This window comes from Microcebus murinus, chromosome 14 (genome assembly GCF_040939455.1).
Source record: "Microcebus murinus isolate Inina chromosome 14, M.murinus_Inina_mat1.0, whole genome shotgun sequence".
NCBI classification, from domain to species: Eukaryota; Metazoa; Chordata; class Mammalia; order Primates; family Cheirogaleidae; genus Microcebus; species Microcebus murinus.
Genome location: NC_134117.1, coordinates 80293738 through 80319917, shown reverse-complemented (window position 1 = coordinate 80319917; position 26180 = coordinate 80293738).

Sequence of the window (26180 nt, the reverse complement as noted above, 5' to 3'; positions counted from 1 at the left end):
CTCCTCTTCCTCCTCCTCCTCCTCCTCCTCCTGCCCCCCCCCCCACATGGTGCAGGGATCAGAGACACCTCAGACACTTGCTACCCAAAGTGCAAAGGGCATCAGTTGCTCCTCCAAACCCCCCGCCCAGCAGACCGCGTTGTCCAGCCAGCCCCCGGGCCTCCCTGGGGTGCCCAGCACAAAAGTGCAGACACCCACCGGACCCTCAATCTCAGTTTTCGGATGTTTTTGCCACTCTAAGGACCCGCAGGCCAGCTGGGCCTTCGGGCAGGACAGAGAGCCCCGGAATCCGACGTGGAGAGCTGGGTGTACGTCCCCGTGAGGAGGCGGTCCCCACCTCCGCGGCTCTCCCCTTGCGGGGAGTGGCAGCCGCGGGGCCTCAGAGAAGACACCAGGCTGGGCCCCCGCGGCACAGCGGGAGCACGTCCCCCGCAGGCCGCTTAGCGAGGGCGGCAGGCGGACGGTTGGGTTGCGCGAGACGCCGCGGCCGCCCTGCCACCAGGTTCCTGGGAGGGCGTCCTGGAACCAGCGTCCACACCAAGCCCTTGGAAGGCCCAGGCGACGGAGGAGCCCCGTCAGGCAGGGGCCGAGGACGGTGACAGGTGACAGGTGACAGGCCGGGCGGGAAGGAGTCAGTCAGGCAGGGGCCGAGGAGGAGACGGGCTGGGTAAGGGTTAGGGGTAGAGTCAGGGCACAAGTCACAATCGCAAAGACCTGGAAGCGACCCGAGTGCCCATCGACCCACGAGTGCGTAAATAAAATGTGGCGCGTGGACACCACGGAGTGCTATTCGGCTATGAGGAACGGCGGTGAGAGGGCACCTCTCGTGGTTCTCCTGGCCAGAGCTGGAACCCGTTCCAGTAAGCCAAGTATCCCAAGAATGGACACACGAGCACCACGTGCTCGCGCTCACCAGCAAATTGGTACGAACCGATGGACACCTAAGTGGACACAGAGGACTCACCTTCATCGGGTGGGTGTCGGGCGGGCGTGGGGAGGGGATGGGCATACACCTCCATTAGGAATGGGGTGGGTGCGCACCCACTGGGGGATGGGCGCACTTGAAGCTCTGACCCCGAGGGGGGAGGCGGGGAGAGGGCCATGTACCCGACCTGAACATTGGTGCCCCCACAATACGCTGGAACAACATGAGAGGTAAATGAATAAGAACACCGGGGGGAGGGGGGCACGGGCAACACATGTCACCTTAATACTTGGACTCCCATCATCTGCTTGAAGAGAGAGAGAAAAGAAAATGCACTAATAGAGATAAGAGACACTTTTTAAAAATAATGAATCCGAAGAGAAAAGTAAAAGGAGGCCTGTGGAGCAGGTCTGGGTGTGACTCCGGATCCCCCAACATCAGGTGCCACCACCAAAGATTCCTACGTGTAGCCCATAGAACCCCAAAAGCAACGGGACGAGTTCTGGTCACATACTCCCTCAAAATGACATCCTGGCCTTCTTCTGCAACTCCCTCCCCTCTCAGACTCTCAAGGTTTCCTCCAGCGTGTCGGTTCCCACAGAGCAGACTTTTGGTCTGAGACCTGACAGTCCAGATGCCACGCATGCTGCCGCGTGGCGGCAGTGTCGCGGCTCGGGACAAGAGGTGGCCCCACGGTGCGGGCTGGGGCGCCAGGCACCGCGGCGGGCGCTGTGGGTGGGGGTGACCCCCAGCCCGGGCCTCCGCGGCGCTCCCAGAAAGGGGACAGAACAAGAGGCCAAAACAAAAAAGGAGAAGCCTACGGCACCCGGGATTCCCAGGCCCGACCCTGCTTAGCTTCCGAGATCAGACGAGATGGGGCGCGTTCGGGGTGGTGTGGCCCTAGAAGGCGGCGGAGGGCGCCCCTGCCCCGCTCAAGAAGCCGAGCCTCTCTGCGCTTCCCCGCCGCCTCCTCCCGCCCCAGGCCCCGCGGGGGCCGGGCCTGTTGAGTTCGCCGGCGGCCGGGTCCGGCGGGCTCCGAGGGACGGGGGTGACGGGCGGGGCGGGGCGGGCCGGGGTGGGGGGCTGTCTCTCTACACACACAGACACACAGACACACAGACAACACACACACACCCACACACACACACTCACACTGACACTCACACTCACTCACTCACTCACACAAGATGCGCCTCCACGGCTGGACTCGCCAAGGTGGAGCCCTTCCAGCCCCCCTCCTCTCCTCGCCTGGCCTCCTTCACCTCCCCGCCCCCCACCCCCAGCGCGTCGCCGCCGCCGCCGCCGCCGCTGCCGCCAATGACTGCGCACGCGCGGGGCGCTCGCCCTTTGACCCCAGCCAGGGGCCGCCCTCCCCCACAACCCCTTTCAGCTGTGCCCCCCGCCCTGTGGGTGGGCGGCTGCCTATTCCCCCGGGTCAGGGCTGGGGCACAGCGCATGGGGGAGGGGAGCCAGTGTATGGGGCGTCTCTCTCTCTCGGGATGTGTCCCATGGGTGGGGTGGGGTGGCTTGGTCTGTGGGGCGCTGAAGAAATCAGTCCCCTCCATCTCCTACCTCTGGAAAACGCCCAAGCCCTTGGGGAACTGCCCGCACCGCTACCGTGGGGGCCGGGACCCTCCTCTGTGTCCTCCTGTGGCCCAGTCCAAGGGGCCTAGGCCTGGCCGGGGCTGCATTGGACCCCAACCACCCTGGCGTGTGGACTCGCCAAAAATCGGCGATTAGATATTGGATTCCAGCTTCCTTGAGGTCATTTCACTAATGAGTGCACCGGAAAGAGTTTCCTAATCCATCTGTGAGGGTGGCAACTGAAAGAGAATTTTTTTTTTTTTTTTTTTTGAGACACAGTCTCGCTTTGTTGCCTAGGCTAGAGTGAGTGCCGTGGCGTTAGCCTAGCTCACAGCAACCTCAAACTCCTGGGCTCAAGCAATCCTTCTGCCTCAGCCTCCCAAGTAGCTGGGACTACAGGCATGCGCCACCATGCCTGGCTCATTTTCCTATATATATTAGTTGGCCAATTAATTTCTTTCTATTTAAAGTAGAGACCGGGTCTGGCTCTTGCTCAGGCTGGTTTCGAACTCCTGACCTCGAGCAATCCGCCCGCCTCGGCCTCCCAGAGAGCTAGGATTACAGGCTTGAGCCACCGCGCCCGGCCTGAAAGAGAATTTGAAAGCTGACAGAATAGGCGAGGAAAGGCATAGGAGATTTCCACACCCAGTAAGGAAGCCTTTCCCGAAATGGAAGAAAGAAAGGAGCAAACAGAGACACCGGTAGCCCGCCCGGATGAGAGTCTGCCCCTGAGAGAAAGTACCCTGACCAGGCTCACCCGTGGGTGGGTGGCGAGCTAGCGGCATTCAGAAGAGCGAGGCCCGCGGTCTGTGCGGAAGACACCTGCGCTCGGGTGTGTGTGGCGGCACAATTCCCAAGCAGCTCCAGATGTTAAACCAAGGAGAAGCCAGGGAGTTCCCAACGCCCCAGGTGTCCTCAGCCCACGACTGGCTGCTGTGGGAATGCGAAGCCCGGCTCCTTGTCTCAGAGCGGGACAACCAGGAGGTGTGATGTCCACCCCGCACGGTTCCCAGGAGGATCAGGCTGAAGCTGCGACTTGGCCTGAAAGTGTCCCCTCGCATGGCCACCCCCTTCCCCTTCCTGCTCCTCTACTCCTGGTGCCCCTCCATCCAGGGGCCAGACCTTAAAGAGTCACCCGCAAGAGAATCCTGGTCCCAAAGGAGCCTTCTGGGGGACCCGTGCTGAGAGAGGTTGTGGGCATGGCCCGCTGGGACTCTGCCCGACCCAGGGCTGAGAGATGCAACCTCCCAGCTCTGGGTCCCTGCAGGAAGTGTTGGCAAGCACAGGGCCAGTCCTCCAAAGGCCCAGGTGCAGGGAGCCCAGGCCAAGCAGCCCGTGGAAGAAGCCACATGCCGTGCCAACCCGGGAACACGACTGCAGGTCACTGCCCCCCTCCTCTTCCTCCTCCTCCTCCTGCCCCCCCCCACATGGTGCAGGGATCAGAGACACCTAAGACACTTGCTACCCAAAGTGCAAAGGGCATCAGTTGCTCCTCCAAACACCCGGCCCAGCAGACCGCGTTGTCCAGCCAGCCCCCGGGCCTCCCTGGGGTACCCAGCACAAAAGTGCAGACACCCACCGGACCCTCAATCTCAGTTTTCGGATGTTTTTGCCACTCTAAGGACCCGCAGGCCAGCTGGGCCTTCGGGCAGGACAGAGAGCCCCGGAATCCGACGTGGAGAGCTGGGTGTACGTCCCCGTGAGGAGGCGGTCCCCACCTCCGCGGCTCTCCCCTTGCGGGGAGTGGCAGCCGCGGGGCCTCAGAGAAGACACCAGGCTGGGCCCCCGCGGCACAGCGGGAGCACGTCCCCCGCAGGCCACTTAGCGAGGGCGGGCAGGCGGACGGTTGGGTTGTGAGAGACGCCGCGGCCGCCCTGCTACCGGGTTCCTGGGAGGGCGTCCTGGAACCAGCGTCCACACCAAGCCCTTGGAAGGCCCAGGCAACGGAGGAGCCCCGTCAGGCAGGCGCAAAGGACGGTGACGGCCCGGGCGGGGAGGAGCGTGTCAGGCAGGGGCCGAGGTGACGTGCCGGGCGGGGAGGAGGGTGTCAGGCAGGGGCAGAGGACAGTGACAGGTGACAGGCGGGGCGGGAAGGAGTCATTCAGGCAGGGGCCGTGGAGGAGACGGGCTGGGTAAGGGTTAGGGTTAGAGTCAGGGCACAAGTCACAATCGCAAAGACCTGGAAGCGACCCGAGTGCCCATCGACCCACGAGTGCGTAAATGAAATGTGGCGCGTGGACACCACGGAGTGCTATTCGGCTATGAGGAACAGCGGTGAGAGGGCACCTCTCGTGGTTCTCCTGGCCAGAGCTGGAACCCGTTCCAGTAAGCCAAGTATCCCAAGAATGGACACACGAGCACCACGTGCTCGCGCTCACCAGCAAATGGGTACGAACCGAAGGACACCTAAGTGGACACAGAGGAATCACCTTCATCTGGTGGGTGTCGGGCGGGTGGGGGGAGGGGATGGGCATAGACATCCATTAGGGATGGGGTGGGTGCGCACCGACTGGGGGATGGGCGCACTTGAAGCTCTGACCCGAGGGTGGAGGCTGGGAGAGGGCAACGCACCCGACCTTAACATTGGTACCCCCACAATACGTTGGAACAACATGAGAGGTATATGAATAAGAACACGGGAGGGGGGGAGGGGGGAACGGGCAACACATGTCACCTTAATACTTGGACTCCCATCATCTGCTTGAAAAGAGAGAGAAAAGAAAATGCACTAATAGAGATAAGAGACACTTTTTAAAAATAATGAATCCGGCCGGGCGCTGTGGTTCACGCCTGTAATCCTAGCTCTTGGGAGGCCGAGGCGGGCGGATTTCTCAAGGTCAGGAGTTCAAAACCAGCCTGAGCAAGAGCGAGACCCCGTCTCTACTATAAATAGAAAGAAATTAATTGGCCAACTGATATATATATATGAAAAATTAGCTGGGCATTGTGGCCCATGCCTGTAGTCCCAGCTACCGGGGAGGCTGAGGCAGAAGGATCACTCGAGCCCAGGAGTTTGAAGTTGCTTGAGCTAGGCTGACGCCACGGCACTCACTCTAGCCCGCGCAACAAACCGAGACTCTGTCTCAAAAAAAAAAAAAAAAAATGAATCCGAAGAGAAAAGTAAAAGGAGGCCTGTGGAGCAGGTCTGGGTGTGACTCCGGATCCCCCAACATCAGGTGCCACCACCAAAGATTTCTACGTGTAGCCCATAGAACCCCAAAAGCAACGGGACGAGTTCTGGTCACATACTCCCTCAAAATGACATCCTGGCCTTCTTCTGCAACTCCCTCCCCTCTCAGACTCTCAAGGTTTCCTCCAGCGTGTCGGTTCCCACAGAGCAGACCTTTGGTCTGAGACCTGACAGTCCAGAAGCCACGCATGCTGCCGCGTGGCGGCGGTGTCGCGGCTCGGGACAAGAGGAGGCCCCACGGTGCGGGCTGGGGCGCCAGGCACCGCGGCGGGCGCTGAGGGTGGGGGTCACCCCCACCCCGGGCCACCCTCGCACTCCCAGAAACGCGACAGAACCAGAGGCAAAAAAAAAAAAAAAAGAAGAAGAAGCCTACGGCACCCGGGATTCCCAGGCCCGACCCTGCTTAGCTTCCGAGATCAGACGAGATGGGGCGCGTTCAGGGTGGTGTGGCCGTAGAAGGCGGAGGGAGGGCGCCCCTGCCCCGCTCAAGAAGCCGAGCCTCTCTGCGCTTCCCTGCCGCCTCCTCCCGCCCCAGGCCCCATGCCGGGCCGGGCCTGTTGAGTTTGCTGGCCGGGTCCGGCGGCCTCCGAGGGACGGGGGGTGACAGGCGGGGCGGGCAGGGAGCGGCGGGCCGGGGTTGGGGGCTGTCTCTCTATACACACACACTCACACTCACACTCACTCACACTCACACAAGATGGGCCTCCACGGCTGGACCCGCCAAGGTGGAGACCTTCCAGCCCCCCTCCTCTCCTCGCCTGGCCTCCTTCACCTCCCCGCCTCCCACCTCCACCGCGCTGCTGGGGCTGACTGCGCATGGGCGGGCGGGGTGCTTGCCCTTTGACCCCAGCCAGGGGCCGCCCTCCCCCACAACCCCTTTCAGCTGTGCCCCCCACCCTGTGGGTGGGCGGCCGCCTATTCCCCCGGGCCAGGGCTGGGGCACAGCGCACGGGGGAGGGGAGCCAGTGTATGGGGCGTCTCTCTCGGGATGTGTCCCATGGGTGGAGTGGGGTGGCGTGGTTTGTGGGGCGCTGAAGAAATCAGTCCCCTCCATCTCCTCCCTCTGGAAAACCCCCAAGCCCTTGGAGAACTGCCGACAACGCTACCGTGGGGGCCGGGACCCTCCTCTGTGTCCTCCTGTGGCCCAGTCCAAGGGGCCTGGGCCTGGCCGGGGCTGCATTGGACCCCAACCACCCTGCGTGTGGACTTGCTAAAAATCGGCGATTACATATTGGATTCCAGCGTCATTGAGGTCATTTCACTAATGAGTGCACCGGAAAGAGTTTCCTAATCCATCTGTGAGGGTGGCAACTGAAAGAGAATTTGAAAGCTGACAGAATAGGCGAGGAAAGGCATAGGAGATTTCCACACCCAGTAAGGAAGCCTTTCCTGAAATGGAAGAAAGAAAGGAGCAAACAGAGACACCGGTAGCCCGCCCGGATCAGAGTCTGCCCCTGAGAGAAAGTACCCTGACCAGGTTCACCCGTGGGTGGGTGGCGAGTTAGCGGCATTCAGAAGAGCGAGGCCCGCAGTCTGTGCAGAAGACACCTGCACTCGGGTGTGTGTGGCGGCACAATTCACAAGCAGCTCCAGATGTTAATCCAAGGAGAAGCCAGGGAGTTCCCAACGCCCCAGGTGTCCTCAGCCCACGACTGGCTGCTGTGGGAATGCGAAGCCCGGCTCCTTGTCTCAGAGCGGGGCAACCAGGAGGTGTGATGTACACCCCGGGGTTCCCAGGAGGATCAGGCTGAAGCTGGGACTTGGCCTGAAAGTGTCCCCTCGCATGGCCACCCCCTTCCCCTTCCTGCTCCTCTACTCCTGGTGCCCCTCCATCCAGGGGCCAGACCTTAAAGAGTCACCCGCAAGAGAATCCTGGTCCCAAAGGAGCCTTCTGGGGGACCCGTGCTGAGAGAGGTTATGGGCATGGCCCGCTGGGGCTCTGCCCGACCCAGGGCTGAGAGATGCAACCTCCCAGCTCTGGGTCCCTGCAGGAAGTGTTGGCAAGCACAGGGCCCGTCCTCCAAAGGCCCAGGTGCAGGGGGCCCAGGCCAAGCAGCCCGTGGAAGAAGCCACATGCCGTGCCACCCCTGGAACACGACTGCAGGTCACAGCCCCCCGCTACTCCTCCTCCTCCTCCTCCTCCTTCCCCGGACATGGTGCAGGGCTCTGAGACACCTCAGACACTTGCTACCCAAAGTGCAAAGGGCATCAGTTGCTCCTCCAAACCCCCCGCCCAGCAGACCGCGTTGTACAGCCAGCCCCGGAGCCTCCCTGGGGTGCACAGCACAAAAGTGCAGACACCCACCGGACACTCAACGTCAGTTTTCGGATGTTTTTGCCACTTTAATGACCCGCAGGCCAGGGGCCGCCCTGCTACCGGGTTCCTGGGAGGGCGTCCTGGAACCAGCGTCCACACCAAGCCCTTGGAATGCCCAGGCGATGGAGGAGCCCCGTCAGGCAGGGGCCGAGGACGGTGATGGCCCGGGCGGGGAGGAGCGTTTCAGGCAGGGGCTGATGTCACGTGTCGGTTGGCGAGGAGCGTGTCAGGCAAGGGTGGAGGACGTTGACAGGTGACAGGCCGGGCGGGAAGGAGTCAGTCAGGCAGGGGCCGAGGAGGAGACGGGCTGGGTAAGGGTTAGGGGTAGAGTCAGGGCACAAGTCACAATCGCAAAGACCTGGAAGCGACCCGAGTGCCCATCGACCCACGAGTGCGTAAATAAAATGTGGCGCGTGGACACCACGGAGTGCTATTCGGCTATGAGGAACGGCGGTGAGAGGGCACCTCTCGTGGTTCTCCTGGCCAGAGCTGGAACCCGTTCCAGTAAGCCAAGTATCCCAAGAATGGACACACGAGCACCACGTGCTCGCGCTCACCAGCAAATTGGTACGAACCGATGGACACCTAAGTGGACACAGAGGAATCACCTTCATCGGGTGGGTGTCGGGCGGGCGTGGGGAGGGGATGGGCATACACATCCATTAGGAATGGGGTGGGTGCGCACCGACTGGAGTATGGGCGCACTTGAAGCTCTGACCCAAGAGGGGAGGCTGGGAGAGGGCAATGTACCCGAACTTAACATTGGTACCCCCACAATACGCTGGAACAACATGAGAGGTAAATGAATACCTACTAGTCTACCATGGCTGAGTGGACACAGCCAGTTCTCCAGAGTGCCCTACCTGGCCCCCTCTCGTGTGAGAGTGGACACAACCAGTTCCACACTGCGCCCTGCCTGCTCGTCCCCAGTGAGTTTGTTTACACAGCCAATTCTCAAGAGCGTCCTGCTTGCCCATCTCCCATGGGTGAGTGGACACAGCCAGATCCACACATTGCCCTGCCTGTCCCACTCCCTGAGTGAGTGGACACATCCAGTTTCACACAGCGCCCTGCCTGCCCGTCTACCTTCGGTGTGTGGACACAGCTAGATCTACACAGCGCCCTGTCTGCCCTTCCTCCTTGGGTCAGTGGACACAGCCAGTTCCACACAGCACCCTGCCTGCCCATCTCCCGTGGCTGTGAGGACACAGCCAGATCCACACAGCACCCTGATTGCCCGTCTCCCGTGGGTGAGTGGACACAGCCATTTCTACACAGTGGCCTGCATGCCCGTCTGCCGTGTGTAACTGGACACAGCCAATTCCACACAGCGCCCTGCCTTCCTGTCTCCCGTGGGTGAGTGGACACAATCAGTTCCACACAGCGCCGTGCCTTCCACTCTCCCGTGAGTGTGTGGACACAGCCAGTTCCACACAGCGCCCTTCCTGCCTGTCTCCGGTGGGTGTGTGGACACAGCCAGTTCCACACAGTGCCATGCCTGCCCGTCTCCAGTTGGTGTGTGGATACAGACAGTTCCAAACAGAGCCCTGCCAGCACGTCTCCCGTGGGTCAGTGGACGCAACCAGTTCCACACAGCGCCCTACCTCACCGTCTCCCGTGGGTGTGTGAACACAGCCAGATCCACACAGTGCCCTACCTGCCCATCTCCCGTGGTGAGTGGACACATCCAGTTCCACACAACGCCCTGCCTTCCCATGTCCCATGGGTGTGTGGACACAGCCAAATCCACACAGCACCCTACCAGCCCGTCTCCAGTGGGAGTGTGGACACAGCCAGTTCCACACACTGCCCTGTCTGCCCGTCTCCCATGGGTGTGTGGACACAGCCAGATCCACACAGCACCCTGCCTGCCCATCCCCAGTGGGTGAGAGGACATAGCCTGATCCACACAGCCCCCTGCCTGCCCTTCTCCCATGGGTGTGTGGACACAGGTGGATCCACACAGCGCCCTCCCTGCCCATCTCCCATTGGTGTGTGGACACAGCCTGTTCCACACAGCGCCATACCTGCCCATCTCCCGTGGGTGAGTGGACACAGCCAGATACACACAGCGCCCTGCCTGCCCGTCTCCCGAGGGTGTGTGGACACAGCCAGATCCACACAGCGCCCTGCCAACCAGTCTCCCTTGGCTGAATGGACACAGCCAGTTCCACACAGTGCCCTGCCTGCCCGTCTCCCATGGGTGTGTGGACACAGCCAGATGCACATAGCGCCCTACCTGCTCATCTCCCATGGGTGAGTGGACACATCCATATCCACACAGCACCCTGCCTGCCCGTCTCCCGTTGGTAAGTGAACACAGCCAGATCCAAACAGTGCCCTGCCTGCCCGTCTCACGTGGATGAGTGCACACAGCCACTTCCACACAGCGTCCAGCCTGCCCGTCTCCCGAGGCTGAGTGGACTCAGCCATTTTCCCACAGCACCCTACCTGCTCATATCCCCTGGCTGAGTGGACACAGCCAGTTCCACACAGCGCCCTGCCTGCCCGTCCTCCGAGGGTGTGTGGACACAGAGAGTTCCACACAGCACCCTGCCTGCTTGTCTCCCGTGGGTGTGTGGACACAGACAGATCCACATAGCGCCCTGCATGCCTGTCTCCCGTGAAACAGTGGACACACCAGTTCCACACAGTGCCCTACCTGCCCGTCTACGGTGGGTGTGTGAACACAGCCAGATCCACACAGCGCCGAACATGCCCGTCTCCATGGGTGAGTGGACACAGCCAATTCCACACAGTGCCATGTCTGCCCCTCTCCCGAGGGTGTGTGGACACAGCCAGATCCACACAGCGCCCTACCTGCTCGTCTCCTGTGTGTGAGTGGACACTGCCAGTTCCACACAGTGCCCTACCTGCCCGTCTCCTGTCGGTGATTGGACACTCCCAGTTCCACACAGCGCACTACCTGACCATCTCCCGTGAATGTGTGGACACAGCCAAATCCACACAGCGCCCTGCCTGCCCATCTGCCGTGGGTGAGTGGACACTGCCGGTATCACACAGCGCCCTGCCAGCCCGTCTCCTGAGGTTGTGTGGACACAGCCAGATCCACATAGCGCCCTGCCTGCCCATCTCCCGTGGCTGAATGGACACAGCCAGTTACACACAGCACCCTGCCTGCCACTCTCCCATGGGTGTGTGGACACAGCCAGTTATACACAGCGCCCTGCCTGCCCATCTCCCGTGGGTGTGTGGACATAGACAGATCGACACAGCACCCTGCCAGCCTGTCTCCCGTGAGTCAGGGAACACAGCCAGTTTCACACAGCGCCCTACCTGCCCATCTCCCGTGGGTGTGTGGACAGAGCCAGATCCACACAGCGCCCTAACTGCCCATCTCCCGTGGGTGTGTGGACACTGCCAGATCCACACAGTGCCCTACCTGCCTGTCTCCGGTAGCTGAGTGGACACAGCAAGTTCCAGACAACACCCTCATGCCTGTCTCCCGTGGGTGGGTGGACAGAGCCAGTTCCACACAGTGCCCTGCCTGCCACTTTCCCGTGAGTGTGTGGACACAGCTGTTCCACACAGCGCCCTGCCTGCCCGTCTCCCGTGGGTGTGTGGACACAGCCAGATCCACACTGCGCCCTACCTGCCCGTCTCCTGTGGGTAAGTGGACAAAGCCAGTTCCACACAGAGCCCTGTCTGCCACTCTCCCGTGAGTGTGTGGAAACAGCCAATTCCACACCCCACCCTACCAGCCCGTCTCCAGTGGGAGTGTGGACACAGCCAGTTCCACACACCGCCCTGTCTGCCCGTCTTCCATGGGTGTGTGGACACAGCCAGATCCACACAGTGCCCTGTCTGCCCATCCCCAGTGGGTGAGTGGACATAGCCTGATCCACACAGCCCCCTGCCTGCCCGTCTCCCATGTATGTGTGGATACAGCCAGTTCCACACAGCGCCCTGCCTGCCCGTCTACCATGGGTGTGTGGACACAGCCAGATCCACACAGCACCCTGCCTGCCCATCTCCCATGGGTGTGTGGACACAGCCAGATCCACACAGCGCACTGCCTGCCCATCTCACGTGGGTGAGTGGACACAGCCAGATCCACACAGCAACCAGCCTGCCCATCTCCTGTGGGTGAGTGGACACAGCCAGTTCCACACAGAGTTCTGCCAGCCCGTCTATCATGGGTTTGTGGACACAGCCAGACCCACACAGTGCCCTGCCGGACCATCGCCCATGGGTGAGTGGACACAGCTTGATCCACACAGCGCACTGCCTGCCCGTCTCCCATGGGTGTGTGGACACAGCCAGATCCACACAGCGCCCTGCCTGCCCGTCTCCCGTGGGTCAGTGGCCGCTGCAAGTTCCATACCTCGCCCTGCCTACCCATCTCCCGTGAGTGTGTGGACACAGCCATATCCACACAGCGCCCGGCCAGCCCATTTCCCGTGGGTGAGTAGACACAGCCGGTTCCACACAGCGCCCTGCCTACCCATTTCCCATGTATGTGTGGATACAGCCAGTTCCACACAGCGCTCTGCCTGCCCGTCTACCGTGGGTGTGTGGACACAGCCAGATCCACACAGCACCCTGCCTGCCCATCTCCCATGGGTGTGTGGACACAGCCAGATCCACACAGCGCACTGCCTGCCCATCTCACGTGGGTGAGTGGACACAGCCAGTTCCACACAGCACCCTGCCGACCCATCTCCCATGTGTGTGTGGACACAGCCAGTTCCACACAGCGCCCTGCCTGCCCATCTCCCATGGGTGTGTGGACACAGCTAGATCCACACAGCGCACTGCCTGCCCATCTCACGTGGGTGAGTGGACAGGGCCTAATCCACACAGCCTCCTGCCTGCCCGTCTCTCATGGGTGTGTGGACACAGCCAGTTCCACACAGCGCCCTCCCTTCCCATCTCCCGTGGGTGTGTGGACACCACAAGATCCACACAGTGACAACCCTGCCTGTCTCCCGTGGGTCAGTGGACACAACCAGTTCCACACAGCGCCCTGTCTGCCCATCTCCCATGGGTGTGTGGATACAGCCAGATCCACACAGCTCCCTGCGTGCCCACCTCCCGTGGGTGAGTGCATACAGCCTGAACCACACAGCCCTTGCCTGCCCGTCTCCCATGGTTGTGTGAATACAGCCAGATCCACACAGCACCCTACATGCTCGTCTCCCGTGGGTGAGTGGACACTGCCAGTTCCACACAGCACCCTGCCTGCCCGTCTCCCGTGGTTGAGTGGACAGAGCCAGTTCCACACAGTGCCCTGCCTGCCACTCTCCCGTGAGTGTGTGGACACAGCCAGATCCACACCCCACCCTACCTGCCCGTCTCCGGTGGGTGTGTGGACACAGCCAGTTCAACACAGCGTCCTGTCTGCCCATCTCCCATGGGTGTGTGGACACAGCCAGATCCACTCAGTGCCCTGCCTGCCCATCTCCCAAGGGTGTGTGGACACAGCCAGATCCACACAGCGCCCTGCCTGCCCGTCTGCCGTTGCTGAGTGGACACAGCAAGATCCACACAGCACCCTGCCAGCCCGTCTCCCATGGGTGTGTGGACACAGCCAGACCCACACTGCACCCTGCCTGCCCATCGCTCGTGGGTCAGTCGACACAGCTTGATCCACACTGCACCCTACCTGCCCATCTCCCTTGGGTGTGTGGACACAGCCAGATCCACACAGTGCCGTGCCTGCCTGTCCCCAGTGAGTGTGTGTACACAGACAGTTCTACATAGTGCCTTGCCTGCCCATCTCCCGTGGGTGAGTGGACACAGCCAGTTCCACACTGCGCCCTACGTGCCTGTTTCCTGTGGGTGAGTGGACACAGCCAGTTCTGCACAGCGCACTGCCTGCCCATCTCCTGTGGGTGAGTGGACACAGCCAGATCCACAGAGTGCCCTACCTCCCCATCTCCCGTGGTTGAGTGAACACCGCCAGTTACACACAGCGCCCTGCCTGCCACTCTCCCGTGGGTGTGTGCACACAGGCAGTTCCACACAGCGCCCTGCCGGCCCGTCTCCCGTGGGTGTGATGACACAGCCAGTTACACACAGCGCCCTGCCTGCCCGTCTTCTGTGGGTGTGTGGACATAAACAGATCTGGACAGCACCCTGCCTGCCCATCTCCCGTGGGTCAGCGGACACAGCCAGTTCCACACAGCGCCCTACCTGCCCGTCTCCCGTGGGTGTGTGGACATAGCCAGATCCACACAGTGCCCTACCTGCCCATCTCCCGTGGGTGTGTGGACACGGCCAGATCCACACAGCGACCTGCCTTTCCATCTCCCATGAGTGAGTGGACACAATCAGTTCCACACAGCGCCCTTCCTGCCACTCTCCCGTGAGTGTGTGGAAACAGTTCCACACAGCGCCCTTCCTGTCCGTCTCTGGAGGGTGTGTGGACACAGCCCATTCCACAGAGTGCCCTGCCTGCCCGTCTCCAGTTGGTGTGTGGACACAGACAGTTCCACACAGCGCCCTGCCTGCCCGTCTCCCGTGGGTCAGTGGACACAACCAGTTCCACACAGCGCTCTACCTGCCCGTCTCCCGTGGGTGTGTGGACACATCCAGTTCCACACAGCGCCCTTGCCTTCCCGTGTCCCATGGGTGTGTGGACACAGCCAGATCCACACAGCGCCCTCCCTGCCCGTCCTCGGTGGATGAGTGGACACAGCCAGTTCCACACAGTGCCCTGCCTGCCCATTTCCCGTGTGTGAGTGGACACAGCCAGTTCCACACAGCGCCCTGCCTTCCACTCTCCCGTGAGTGTGTGGACACAGCCAGATCCACACAGCGCCCTACATGCCAGTCTCCCGTGAGTGTGTGCACACAGCCAGTTCCACATAGCGCCCTGCCTGCCCATCTCTTGTGGGTGATTGGACACAGCCAGTTCAACACATTGCCTTGACTGCCCGTCTCCTGTCGGTGAGTGGACACAGGCAGATCCACACAGCACCCTGCCTGCCCTTGTACCATGGGTGAGTGGGCACAGCCAGTTCCACACAGCGCCTGCCTGCCCGTCTCCCGTGGTTTTGTGGACACAGCCAGTTCAAAACAGCGCCGTGCCTGCCCATCTCCTGTGGGTGCGTGGACACAGGCAATATCACAGAGCGCCCTGCCAGCCCATCTCCAGTGGGTGTGTGGACACAGGCATTTCCACACAGCGCCCTTTCTGCCCGTCTACAATGGGTTTGTGGACATAGCCAGACCCACACAGCACTCTGCCTGCCAGTGTCACGTGGGTGTGTGGACACAGCCAGATCCACACAGCGCCCTGGCTGCCCAGCTTCTGTGGCTGAGTGGACACAGCCAGTTCCACACATCGCCCTGCCTGCCCATCTCCTGAGGCTGAGTGGACACAGCCAGTTCCACACAGCGCCCTAACTGCACATATCCCGTGGGTGTGTGGACACAGCCAGATCCAAACTGTGCCATGCCTGCACGTCTCCCGTGGCTCAGTGGACACAGCCAGTTCCACACAGCACCCTCCCTGCACATCTCCCATTGGTGAGTGGACACAGCCAGATCCACCTAGCGCCCTGCCTGCCTGTAACCCGTGGGTGAGTAGACACAGCAAGATCCACACAGCACACTGCCAGCCGGTCTCCCGTGGGTGTGTCGACACAGCCAGATCCACACAGCACCCTGCCTGCCCATTATCCGTGGGTGAGTGGACACAGCTTGATCCACACAGCGCCCTGCCTACCCGTCTCCCATGGGTGTGTGGACACTGCCAGATCCACAGAGCGCCCTGCCTGCCCGTCTCCCGTGGGTCAGTGGACACAGCCAGTTCTACACAGCGCCCTGCCTATCCATCTCCCGTGGGTGAGTGGACACAGCCATTTCGACACAGCGCCAAGGCTGCCCATCTCCCATGGGTGTGAGTTCACAGCCAGTTCCACACAGCGCCATTTCTGTCCGTTTCCTGTGGGTGAGTAGACACAGCCAGTTCCACACAGGGACCTGACTGCCCGAGTCCTTTGGGTGTGTGAACACAGCCAGATCCATAAAGTGCCCTACCTGCCCTTCTCCGGTGGGTGTGTGGACACAGCCACTTCCACACAGTGCGCTGCCTGCCCGTCTCCCGTGCGTGTGTGGACACACCCAGATACACCCAGATCTACACAGCGCCCTGCCTGCCCGTCTCCCGTGGCTGAGTGGTCACAGCCATTTAAACACTGCGCCCTACCTGCCTGTTTCCTGTGGGTGAGTGGACACAGCCAGATCCACACAGCGCCCTACCTGCCCATCTCCCATGGGTGAGTGGGCACAGCCAGCTCCACACAGTGCCCTGCCTGCCCATCTCCCGTGGGTGTGTGGACACAGCCAGTTCAACACAGCGCCCTGCCTGCCCATCTCCCGTGGGTGTGTGGACACAGCCAGTTCAACACAGCGCCCTGCCTGCCCATCTCCCATGGGTGTGTGGACACAGCCAGATCCACACAGCTCCATGCCTGCCTGTCTCCCGTGGGTGAGTGGACACAGCCAGTTCCACACCACGCCCTACCTGCCTGTCTCCGGTTGGTGTGTGAACACAGCCACATCCACACAGTGCCCAACTTGCCATTCTCCCGTGGGTGAGTGGACACAGCCAGTTCCACGCAGTGCCCTGCCTGCCACTCTCCCATGAGTGTGTGGACACAGCCAGATCCACACCCCACCCTACCTGCCCGTCTCCGGTGGGTGTGTTGACACAGCCAGTTCCTCACTGCGCCCTGCTTATCCATCTCTGGTGGTTGTATGGACACAGCCAAATCCACACAGCGCCCTGCCTACACATCTCCCGTGGCTGAGTGGACACAGCCGGTATCACACAGTACCTTGCCAGCTCATCTCCTGTGGGTGTGTGGACTCAGGCATTTCCACACAGCTCCCTGCCTGCCCATCTACCGTGGGTGTGTGGACACAGCCAGATCCACACAGCGCCCTACATACCCGTCTCCCGTGGGTGAGTGGACACAGCCAATTCCACACAGCGCCCTACCTGCTCGTCACCAGTGGGTGAGTGGAGACACCCAGTTCCACACAGCGCCCTGCCTGAGTGTCTCCCGTGGCTGAGTGGACACAGCCAGTTCCACACAGTGGCCTACCTGCCCATCTCCCGTGAGAGTGTGGACGCAGCCAGTACCACACCCCGCTCTACCTGCCCATCACCAGTGAGTTTGTGGACACATCCAGTTCCACATAGAGCCCTGCCTTCCCTTCTCCCGTGGGTCAGTGGCCACTGCCAGTTCCACACCTCGTCCTGCCTGCCCGTCTCCCATCGGTGTGTGGACACAGCCATATGCACACAGCGCCCTGCCTGCCCATCTCCCGTGGGTGTGTGGACACAGCCAGGTCCACACAGCACCCTGCCTGCCCATCTATCGTCGGCGTGTGGACACAGATAGATCTACACAGCTCCCTACCTGCCCTTCTCCCGTGGATCAGTTGACACAGCCAGTTCCACACAGCGCCCTGCCTGCCCATCGCCCGTGGGTGAGAGGACACAGCTTAATCCACAGAGCGCCCTGCCTGCCTGTCTACCATAGGTGTGTGGACACACTCAGATCCACACCGAGCCCTGACTGCCCGTCACCAGTGAGTGTGTGGACACAGCCAATTCCACACAGCGCCCTGCCTTCTCATCTCCTGTGGGTGTGTGGACACACCCAGATCAACACAGCGCCCTGCCTGCCCTTCTCCCGTGGCTGAGTGGACACAGCCAGATCCACACAGCACCCTACCTGCCCGTCACCCATGGGTGAGTGGACACAGCCATTTCCACACAGTGCCCTGCCTGCCCATCTCCCGTGGGTGTGTGGACACAGCCAGATCCACACTGCGCCCTACATGCCAGACTCCCGTGGATGAGTGGACACAGCCAGTTCCACACAGCGCCCTGCCTGAGCGTCTCCCATGGGTGAGTGGACACAGCCAGTTCCACACAGTGCCTTGCCTGTCCGTCTCCCATGGCTGAGTGGACACAGCCAGGTTCACACAGCACCTTTCATGCCGTCACCCATGGCTAGTGGACACAGCCAGTTCCACACAGTGCCGTACCTGCCCATCTCCCGTGAGTGTGTGGACACAGCCAGTACCACACCCTGCCCTACCTGCCCGTCACCAGTGGGTTTGTGGTCAAATCAAGTTCCACACATCGCCCTGACTTCCCATATTTTGTGGGTCAGTGGCCACTGCCAGTTCCACACCTCATCCTGCCTGCCCGTCTCCCGTGGGTGAGTGGACACAACCTGATCCATACAGCCCCCTGCCTGCCCATCTCCCATGGGTGTGTGGACACAGCAAGATCGAAACAGCGCCCTGTCTGCCCGTCTCCTGTGGGTCAGTGGCCACTGCCAGTTCCACACCTCTCCCTGCCTGCCCATCTACCGTGGGTGTGTGGACACACCGAGATCTCCACAGTGCCCTGCCTGCCTGTCTCCCATCAGTGTGTGGACACAGCAACATTCACACAGCGCCCTGCCTGCCCGTCTCCCGTGGGTGAGTGGACACTGCTAGTTCTACCCAGCACCCTTCCTGCCCGTCTCCCGTGAGTGTATGAACACAGCCATATCCACACAGCGCCCTGCCTGCCCGTCTCCCGTGGGTGAGTGGACACTGCTAGTTCTACCCAGCACCCTTCCTGCCCGTCTCCCGTGAGTGTATGAACACAGCCATATCCACACAGCGCCCTGCCTGCCCATCTCCCGTGGGTGAATGGACACAGCCAGTTCCGCACAGTGCCCTGCGTGCCGGTCTTTCGTGGGTGTGTGGACCCAGCCAGGTCCACACAGTGCCCTGCCTGCCCGTCTACCGTCAGTGTGTGGACAGAGCTAGATCTACACAGCGCCTTGCCTGCCCTTCTCCCATGGGTCAGTGGACACAGCCAGTTCCACACAGCGCCCTGCCTGCCCGTCTCTCATGGCTGAGTGGACACAGCCAGTTCCACACAGCGCCCTACCTGCCCGTCTCCCATGAGTGAGTGGACACAGTCAGTTCCACACAGCGTCCTGCCTGCCCGTATCCCGTGGGTGAGTTTACACAAGCAGATCCACACAGCGCCCTGCCAGCCCGTCACCCATGGGTGTGTGGACACAGCCAGATCCACACAGCGCCCTGCCTGTCCATCTTCCGTGGGTGAGTGGACACAGCTTGATCCACACAGCGCCCTGCCTACCTGTGTCCCATGGGTGTATGGACACAGCCAGTTCCACACAGCGACCTGCCTGCCCGTCTCCGGTGAGTGTGTGGACACAGCCAGTTCCACACAGTGCACTGCCTTCCCGTCTCCCGTGGGTGTGTGGACACAGCTAGATCCACACATCGCCCTGCCTGCCCGTCTCCCGTAGCTGAGCGGACAAAGCCAGTACCTCACAGCGCCCTACATGCCTGTCTCCGTGGGTCAGTGGACACAGCCAGTTCCACATAGCGCCCTACCTGCCAATCTCCTGTGAGTGTGTGGACACAGCTAGTTTACCCAGCGCCCTGCCTGCCACTCTCCTGTGAGTGTTTGGACACAGCCAGATCCACACAGCGCCCTGCCTGCCCATCTCCCGTGGGTGAATGGACACAGCCAGTTCCACACAGTGCCCTGCCTGCCGGTCTTTCGTAGGTGTGTGGACACAGCCAGGTCCACACAGCGCCCTGCCTGCCTGTCTACCATCAGTGTGTGGACACAGCTAGATCTACACAGTGCCCTGCCTGCCCTTCTCCCGTGGGCCAGTGGACACAGCCAGTTCCACACAGCACCCTGCCTGCCCATCCTCCGTGGCTGTGTGGACACAGCCAGATCCACACAGCTCCTTGCCAGCCCATCTATCATGGGTGTGTGGACACAGCCAGACCCACACAGCGCCCTGCCTGCCCATCTCCCGTGGGTGAATGGACACAGCCAGTTCCACACAGTGCCCTGCCTGCCCATCTTTCGTAGGTGTGTGGACACAGCCAGGTCCACACAGTGCCCTGCCTGCCTGTCTACCATCAGTGTGTGGACACAGCTAGATCTACACAGTGCCCTGCCTGCCCTTCTCCCGTGGGTCAGTGGACACAGCCAGTTCCACACAGCGCCCTGCCTGCCCATCCTCTGTGGCTGTGTGGACACAGCCAGATCCACACAGCGCCCTGCCAGCCCATCTATCATGGGTGTGTGGACACAGCCAGACCCACACAGCGCCCTGCCCGCCCATCGCCTGTGGGTGAGTGGACACAGCTTGACCCACACAGCACCCTGACTGCCTGTCTACCATAGGTGTGTTGACACACTCAGATCCACACCGAGCCCTGACTGCCCGTCCCCAGTGAGTGTGTGGACACAGCCAGTTCCACACAGCGCCCTGCCTGTCCGTCTCCTGTGGCTGAGTGGACACAGCCAGTTCCACACAGTGCCCTAACTGCCCATCTCCCTTGGGTGTGTGGACACAGCCAGATCCAAACAGTGTCCTACCTGCCCATCTCCCGTGGGTGAGTGGACACAGCCAGGTCACCGATTGCCCTGCCTGCCCATCTCCCGTGGGTGTGTGGACACAGCCAGATCCACACAGTGCCCTGCCTGCCCATCTCTCCTGGCTGAGTGGACACAGCCAGTTCCACACAGCGCCCTGCCTGCCCGTATCCCGTGGGTGAGTTGACACAAGCAGATCCACACAGCGCCCTGCCAGCCCATCACCCATGGGTGTGTGGACACAGCCAGATACACACAGTGCCCTGCCTGTCCATCTTCCATGGGTGAGTGGACACAGCTTGATCCACACAGCGCCCTGCCTGCCCGTGTCCCATGGGTGTATGGACACAGCCAGATCCACACCACGCCATGCCTTCCTGTCTTCCATGGGTGAGTGGACACAGCCAGTTCCACACAGCGACCTGCCTGCCGGTCTCTGGTGAGAGTGTGGACATAGCCAGTTCCACACAGCGCACTGCCTTCCCGTCTCCCGTGGGTGTGTGGACACGGACAGATCCACACAGCGCCTGCCTGCCCGTCTCCCGTGGGTGTGTGGACACAGCTAGATCCACACAGTGCCCTAACTGCCCGTGTCCCGTGGTGAGTGGACATAGGCAGTTCGACACATCGCCCTGCCTGCCCATCTCCCGTGGCTGAGCGGACAAAGCCAGTACCTCACAGCGCCCTACATGCCTGTCTCCGTGAGTCAGTGGACACAGCCAGTTCCACATAGTGCCCTACCTGCCAATCTCCCGTGAGTGTGTGGACACAGCCAGTTTACCCAGCCCCCTGCCTGCCACTCTCTTGTGAGTGTGTGGACACTGCCAGATCCACACAGTGCCCTACCTGCCCATCTTCGTTGGGTGTGTGCACACAGCCAGTTCCACACAGCGCCCTGACTTCCCGTCTCCCGTGGCTGAGTGGACACAGCCAGTTCCACAGAGCGCCTTGCTTGCACGTCTCCCATGGGTGAGTGGACACAGCCAGTTCCACACAGCGTGCTGCCTGCCCATCTCCCTTGGGTGTGTGGACACAGTGAGATCCACGCAGCACCCTGCCTGCCCATCTCCCATGGGTGTGTGGACACAGCCAGATCCACACAGCGCCCTACATGCCCGTCTCCCGTGGGTGAGTGTACACAGCCAGTTCCACACAGCGCCCTGCCTGCCCGTCTCCTGTGGTTGAGTGGACACAGCCAGTTCCACACCGCGGCCTGCATGCCACTCTCCCGTGAGTGTGTGGACAAGGCAGATCTACACAGCGTCCAGCCTGCACGTCTCCCCTGGGTCAGGGGACACAGCCAGTTCCACACAGCACCCTACCTGCCCATCTCCCGTGAGTGCGTGGACACAGCCTGATCCACACTGCGCCCTACCTGCCCGTCTCCCGTGGGTGATTGGTCATAGCCAGTGCCACACAGAGCCCTGCCTGCCCATCTCCCGTGGGTGTGTGGACACAGCCAGGACCACACAGCACCCTACCTACCTGTCTCCAGTGGGTGAGTGGACACAGCCAGTTCCACAGAGCGTCCTGCCTTCTCGTGTCCCTTGGGTGTGTGGACTCGCCAGTTCCACACAATGCCCTGCCTCCCATCTCCATTGGGTGAGTCGACACAGCCAATTCCACACAGCGCCCTGACTGTCCGTCTCCTGTGGGTGAGTGGACACAGCCAGTTACACAGAGCACTGTGCCTGCCCGTCTCTCAGGGGTGAGTGTACACAGCTAGTTCCACACAGTGCCCTGCCGGTGTGTCTCCAGAGAGTGAGTGGACACAGCCAGTTCCACACAGCACCCTGCCTTCCCATCTCCCGTGGGTGTGTGGACATAGCCAGTTGAACACAGCTCGCTTCCTGCCCGTTTCTTGTCGGAGAGTGAACACAGCCAGTTCAATACAGCGCCCAGCTTGCCGGTCTCCCATGGGTGTGTGGACACAACCAGTTCAACACAGCGCACTACTTGCCCTTCTCCCATGGGTGTGTGGTATAGCCAGTTCAACATAGCGCACTTCCTGCCCGTTTTCCGTGGGTGAGTGGACACAGCTAGTTCCACACAGTGCCGTGCCTGCCCGTCTCCTGTGGGGGAGTGGATACACTCAGTTCCACATAGCGCCCTGCCTGCACGTCTCCCGTGGGTGTGTGGACACAGCCAGTTCCACACAGCGCCCTGCCTGCCTGTGCTTCCTTTGGTGTGTGGACAAAGCCAGTTCCACACAGCGCCCTGTCTGCCCGTCTCCCATCGGTGTGTGGACACAGCGAGTTCAAAACAGCGCCCTGCCTGCCTGTCTTCCGTGGGTGAGTGGACACAGCCAGTTCCACACACAGCGCCCTCTATGCCTGTGTCCCATGGGTGTGTCGACACAGCCAGTTCAACACAGCGCCCTGCCTGCCCATCTCCAGTGGGTGAGGGTACACAGCCAGTTCCACACAGTGCCCTGACTGCCCGTCTCCAGTGGGTGAGTGGACACAGCCAATTACAAGCAGTGTTGTCCTTGCCCGTCTCCCGTGGGTGAGTGGACACAGCTTGTTCCACACAGCGCCCTGCCTTCCCATCTCCAGAGAGTGAGTGGACACAGCCATTTACATACAGCGCCCTGCCTGTCTGTCTACCATGGGTGAGTGGATACTGCCAGTTCCATATAGCGCCCTACCTGCCTGTCTCCTTTGGTGGTGTGGACACAGCCGGGTCCACAGAGCACACTGTCTGCCCGCCTCCCATGGGTGAGTGGACACGGCCAGTTCAACACTGCGCCCTGCCTGCCCATCTTCCAAGGGTGAGTGGACACAGCCAGTTCCACAGAGCGCCCTGTATGCTCGTCTCCCGTCGGTGTGTGGACACAGCCAGTTCTACACAGCGCCCAGCCTTCCCGTCTCCCGTGGCTGTGAAGACACGGCCAGTTGAACACAGAGCCGTGCCTGCCCATCTCCTGTGGGTGTGTGGACACAGCCAAGTCAACACAGCATTCTCCCTGGCCATCTCCTGAAGGTTTGTGGACACAGCCAGTTTAACACAGCGCCTTGGTGGACCGTCTCCCGTGGGTGAGTAGACACAGCTAGTTCCATACAGCGCCCGCCTGCATGTCTCCTGTGGATGTGTGGACACACCCAGTTCCACACAGTGCCCTGTCTTCCCGTCTCTCATGTGTGTGTGGACACAGCCAGTTAAACACAGCACTGTACCTTCCCGTCACCCGTGGGTGAGTGGACACAGCCAGTTCCACACCGCGCCCTCCCTGCCCGTTTCTCATGGGTGTATGGACACAACCAGATCCACACAGCCCCATACGTGCCCGTCTCCCATGGGTGAGTGGACAAAGCTAGTTCCACACAGCCAGTTCTACACAGTGCCCTGCCTGCCCATCCTCCATGTGTAAGTTGCCACAGCGAGTGCCACACAGCGCCCTGCCTGCCCATGTCCCGAGGGTGAGTGGACACAGCCAGTCAACACAGCACACAGCATGCCCGTCTCCCGTGGGTGTGTGAACACAGCAAGTCCAACACCACGCCCCGCCTGCCTGTGTCCTCTGAGTGTGTGGACACAGCCAGATCCACACAGCAGCCTACCTGCCAGTCTTCCATGGGTGAGTGGACACAGCCAGTTCCACACCGCGCCCTGCCTGCCCATGTCTCGTGGGTGTGTGGAGACAGCCAGATCCAAACAGCACCCTACCTGCCCGTCTCCCATGGGTGTGTGGACACAGCCAGTTCCACACAGCACCCAACGTGCCCATCTTCCAAGGGTGTGTGGACACAGCCAGATCCACACAGCACCCTACCTGCCCGTCTCCCGTGGGTGAGTAGACACAGCCAGTTCCACACAGCGCCCTGCCTGCCCATCTCCCATGGTTGTGTGGAAACAGCCAGTTCAACACAGCGCCCTGCTTTCCGTCTCCAGTGGCAGAGTGGACACATCCAGTTCCACACAGCGCCAAGCCTAGCCGTCTCCCGTGGGTGAAGGAAAATGACCAGTTCCAAACAGCAACCTGCTTGCCCATCTCCCATGGGTGAGTGGACACAGCCAGTTCCACACAGCACCTAACGTGCCCGACCCCCAAGGGTGTGTGGAAACAGCCAGATCCACACAGCACCCCATCTGCCCATCTCCCGTGGGTGAGTGGACACAGCCAATTCCACACAGCGCCCTGACTGCCCATCTCCAGTGAGTGAGTGGACACAGCCAGTTACACACAGCACTGTGCCTGCCCGTCTCTCAGGGGTGAGTGGACACAGCAAGTTCCACAGAGTGCCCTGCCTGCCGGTCTCTCGTGGGTGTGTAGACACAGCCAGTTCAACACAGCGCACTACTTGCCCATCTCCTGGGGTGTGTGGTATAGCCAGTTCAACACAACGCATTTCCTGCCCATTTTCTGTGGTAAGTGGACACAGCCAGTTCTACACAGCGCCGTGCCTGCCCGTGACCTGTGGGGGAGTGGACACTCCATTCCACCCAGCGCCCTGCCTGCACATCTCCCATGGGTGAGTGTACACAGCCAGTTCCACACAGCGCCTTGCCTGCCCATCTCCCGTGGGTGTGTGGACACAGCCAGTTCCACACAGCGCCCTGTCTGCCCGTCTCCCATCGGTGTGTCGACATGGCGAGTACAAAACTGTGTCCTGCCTGCTCGTCTTCCGTTGGTGAGTGGACACAGCCAGTTCCACATAGCGCCCCTATGACCGTGTCCCATGGTTGTGTCGACACAGCCAGTTCAACACAGCACCCTGCCTGCCCATCTCCAGTGGGTTAGTGTACACAGCCAGTTCCACACAGCGCCCTGACTGCCCGTCTCCAGGGGTGAGTGGACACAGCCAGTTACAAACAGCGCTGTGCTTGCCCATCTCCCATGGGTGAGTGGACATGCTCGGTCCACACAGTGCCCTGCCTGCCCATCTCCAGAGAGTGAGTGGACACAGCCATTTCCACACAGCGCCCTGACTGCCCATCTCCAGTGAGTGAGTGGACATAACCAGTTACACACAGCGCCCTGCTTGCCCGTTTCCCATGGGTGTGTGGACATAGCCAGTTTCACACAGGACCCAGCATGCCCGTCTCCCATGGGTGAGTGGATTCAGCCAGTTCAACACAGCACCCTGCCTGTCCGTCTCCAGTGGCAGAGTGGACACAGCAAGTTCAACACAGTCCAATGCCTGCCCATCTCCCGTGGGTGAGTGAACTCAGCAAGTTCCAAACAGCACCCTGCCAGCCCGTCTCCCATGGGTGAGTGGACACAACCTGTTCCTCACAGTGCCCTGCCTGCCCGTCTCCCATGGGTGTGTGGAAACAACCAGTTCCACACAGCGCCCCCCCTGCACATTTCCCGTCGGTGAGTGGACACAGCTAGTTCCACACAGCGCCGTGCCTGTCCGTCTCCCCTGGGGGTGTGGACACAGCCAGTTACACACAGCCCCCAGCCTGCCCGTCTCTTGTGAGTGGACACAGCGAGTTCCACATAGTGCTCAGACTGCCCGTCTCCAATGGGTGAGTGGACACAGCCAGTTACACAAAGCCCTGCCCCTGCCTGTCTAATATGGGTGAGTGGACACAGATAGTTCCACACAGGGCCCTGCCTATCCGTCTCCAGAGAGTGAGTGGACACAGCCTGAACCCTAATTATAACCCTAACACTAACCCTAACCCCAACCATTAACCCTAATCCTAAAGATAACCCTAACCCCAACTCTTAACACTAACGCTAACACTAACACTAACACCAACCCTAACCTTAACCTCAACCCTAACCCTAAACATAACCCTAACCCTA